This window comes from Struthio camelus, chromosome 4, assembly GCF_040807025.1.
Source record: "Struthio camelus isolate bStrCam1 chromosome 4, bStrCam1.hap1, whole genome shotgun sequence".
NCBI classification, from domain to species: domain Eukaryota; kingdom Metazoa; phylum Chordata; class Aves; order Struthioniformes; family Struthionidae; genus Struthio; species Struthio camelus.
The window spans coordinates 23239066-23242760 of NC_090945.1; the positions used below are offsets into that span (position 1 = coordinate 23239066).

The 3695-nt window shown below is 47.0% G+C and overlaps 1 protein-coding gene across 2 annotated transcripts in view; it reads right to left on the reverse strand.

Moving 5' to 3' along the window:
* LARP7 (La ribonucleoprotein 7, transcriptional regulator) overlaps positions 1-3571 on the reverse strand; it is a 29962-nt gene extending 26391 nt beyond the window's left edge. The window contains exon 1 of one of the 2 annotated variants that reach the window (XM_068941804.1): positions 3373-3571. The gene's annotated coding sequence lies outside the window, so the exon portion shown is untranslated. Of the gene's footprint in view, positions 1-3122; positions 3278-3372 lie in introns of those variants that run through there. The other variant, XM_009665420.2, reaches the window with a different exon arrangement.
* Positions 3572-3695: the final 124 nt, after the last annotated feature.

Sequence of the window (3695 nt, forward strand, 5' to 3'; positions counted from 1 at the left end):
AGCAAACCAGAAATACAGCCTGGCAAAAGCAGACAGCTTTTTGGAAATGAAATTAACACAAAAATTGAAGTAATTAATGTAACAATCACCATATGAAAGACTTCTCAGCTCACTGCCAATGGTTAGTACTGTAATGTAATATACAAGGAAACAGCAAGTACAGCCATCAGAGAGGAAGGCCACCTCCATAACAGGATGGCATAAAGATGGAAATTGTCCTCAAATTATTGTGTAAATCAGGCTTCTTCAGCCGGATATCAGTTTCTCTCCCTGCTGTGAGCTGACCACTCAAGACGGTGAAAGGTCAACGATTAGCCTGAAAAGATAAGCCAGGCAAAACTTTCCACTGAAGCAGAAGTTCCAGCTACATTCAGTAAGATATTAATTTATATTAATAATCAGTAGAACAATATACTACTTCGCTGCAGGCTACAGGGAGTTGCATTCATCAAGGTAAAGCATATTATGGGATACTTTTATTGGTTGAACAGTATATTGAACAAGCGCATTGACTGAAGATTACGCATAATAAAGTTTATTCTAAGGATACATCTAAAGTACTTCATGCATTTTGAGTCACTCAGCCTTGGGACTTCTTTCCCAGGAGACAAGTTCTCATTCGAGCTTAAAGGAAACACAAAAAAAGTTGCAAGCTATATTCTGCTCTTTTTATGGCACTCCCTTTCTGCTACTGTTTCAGGAATGAATCTTTCGGAATGAGATTTTGGAGGCACTTAGAAACGCATCAGAGCAAACGTCAGCTACGAATCCATCTTACAATTTGTGTACAATTTTACATTTAGTAGTGAAATAATCGTATGTGAGAGATCATTGAGTTTAATTCACAATATAAGAAAATATTGTTTACAAATAAGGAAATGCTTTGAGTTCGACTTTTTTTGTTAGCATTCCTTTTCTTCGCAATTACTGGTGCAAATCTCAATTCAGCAATGAAAGCTGCAGCCCAAAGCTATACAACATGCCTGCATTTTCGCTAATTTGCCACCCTTGCAGTTGCAAACACTGTTTTGTTTAACAATAAAAATCAGAAGAAAGCACAAGCAGGGTCAAGATTTCTGCCTATTAGAACAACTACTCTCATTTAGTCTTTCTCATATAAAATAAAATCACATATTCCCTATGCGCAAGACTGAAAGTGGGAAAAGGAGGGCAATTAGGCAGGCTGGCAGGGTAGGTGAGGAAAGGGGGAAATCCAGAAAAACAAAGGACATGTAAATAAAAATAATGCAGGTTCACACAAATCTATAGTGCTTTGTCTAAACACTTTATAGAAGACAAATGGTAACCAAATTGGTGCTATTCTGTATAGAGACAAGTTTCAAACCCCCAACTTCTACTGTTACAAGGACACTAGAAAAGCATAATCAAATGCAACTGTCATCCAGAGTCTGCAAGAAATATAGTCCCAATTGTAAAATATCCAGTTCCCTTGTTTTAAGTATCAATATACATACGCTTGTTTGCTTTTACGATTTTAAGTATCAAGAAACAAGAGTGGCAAGAATCATTCAAAATACTTTTTAGGCTATGAAAATGTTTCCATATAGTGTTTCCTCTTTTAGATACATATGCCAAACTAAAAGTAGATATTCAGCATAATTTAAACTACTTTCAAAGATGCATTTTGTCATCTATGTTGGATATTCTTATTCTAATAGATAAACAGGAAGAGCTGCACTAGTTTGAATTCATACCCTACCTAATAACTTAATTAGGCAGAAAGTGACCTGAGAAAGGACAAAAGTTACATGAAGACTAGCACGCTTTGCTACATAACCTAACAACAGAGAGCCTTCTGCTTTCTTCCGATTTGAACCACGAAACTAGTAGGTAATTTTAAACTGACATTTAAGACATACAAAAGATGTCATAAAATGCTGAGTATGGATCCTAGGACTAGTGTGCTCACAAACAGAAAAGGTTCAGCTTCCACAGGACAGTGATGGCTGTTACGGCTGTCTCCAGACATGGGCAGACCTTACTGTGCCAGGCCTGCCGTGGTCACCGTTTCTCTGTCATCACTAGAGCCTGAAAGGGAGGTTTTGAATAAAATGCAGGCCCACAGCACAAGGCAACTGCAATAACAAGAAAACAGGCACCTCTAGCAAGACATTTAATCAGTGGATCCCAAATAACTCTGCAAACAAAGTCAGTCACATCATCTCCTTTTTTCACAGCTGAAGTAAGTGGACAACCACCAAACTCATCTACTGTCACAACTCCTGTTCCAGAGTCTCATTTTCCCATTCTTCATTGCAATGGCTAGCAAAGGCCATTCTGGGTCATAAGTGCAATAAGCCTAGCTTCAGGTGCAGAATTAAGGAATACAATTAGACTGATTCAGCTGTATGAACCAACAATTCACACTAACACTAAAAGGACAGCCTGGTTCCTGTCTTACTCACTACACAGTCCTCCCTCAGAGTCTGTATCATCCTCTGGGGAGGCAGTTCAGCTCTCTGATCTGAGAAGTTACTATTTTGTAGTCTTACTTCTCTGCTGGGTAAGTGGGTTAGGTCAACTCATTAAAGGACTTAATAAGCAGCACAGATGACGAAGGGAAGCTGCAGGGATGAGCCCTCAGGTACAGCATAGAGAGGTTACAAAAGCAAGACATTCTGCCGCCCTTTTAGTGGCTGCAAACAGACCAGCTCAGAGGCACTACACAACTATAGGGTGAACTTCCTCTTCTCTCCCCTTCAAAGAGGAGAGGCACGATGTACAAGTTTTCCTAGCCCCATTGCAATCTCTGCCACTGAAGCAACTGGCAAAATGACAGTCCCTGAAGAGGCCAACCACTATATGTTTGCCAACTATTTAGGTATTGACCACTGCAGGTTTCAGCCCTGCTACTCAGATTGCTCACCGACCCGCTGCGTCTGCAGGAAGCAAAGGCAGAGGTTAGCCCAGGCGTGACAGACCACTGGATCAGGTTGCCCAGAGAGGTTGTGGAGTCTCCTTCGCTGGAGATATCCAAAACCCGCCTGGATGTGATCCTGGGCAATATGCTCTAGAGGTCCCTGCTTGAGCAGGGGGATTGGACTAGATGATCTCCAGAGGTCCCTTCCAACCTCAACCATTCTGCGATTCTGGGACGGTACCTCAGGGAGACGCATACGCCGCACCCCGGCACGGACGCGACAAGATGGCGCCCCCCGCCGGCCGCCTCCGCCGCAGAGACCCAACGGCCCGCCCGGCACGAGCCGCCCCCTAACGGCCTGCGGCCCCAGGAGCGCCCGCGCATGCGCACGAAGGCGGCGGCGCAGGGAGGGGCGGCAGCGCCCCCTGCCTGCGCCGCCGCAGCGAGAGCGGCCCCCGACGGTCGCCGCCACCGGCCGCCGCGCCACTGACCTGTCGCCGTCACCCGCCGGTGGGGACCCGAAGAGGCCGACTTCGCAGGGGGACACCGGGGCCGCGCCGCGCCGTCCGCGCCCGCCTCTCGCCGCAGCCCCGCCCCCTCCCTCAGCCCTCACCGGCCGTCAGCCCCCGCGCGACGCGCGGCCCCCTGGCAGAGAAAAGCCCCGGGGCGCCGCGCACGCATGCGCAGTGCGGCAGCGGGGGGAGGGCGGCGGCAGCGGCGGCGACGCCTCGCCTCGCTGCGGGCGCGTGATTCGCTCCTCGCGGGCGGGGGAGGGGAGGGGAGGGGGGCCTGTCTCGCTGGCTGTCGGCGTGTA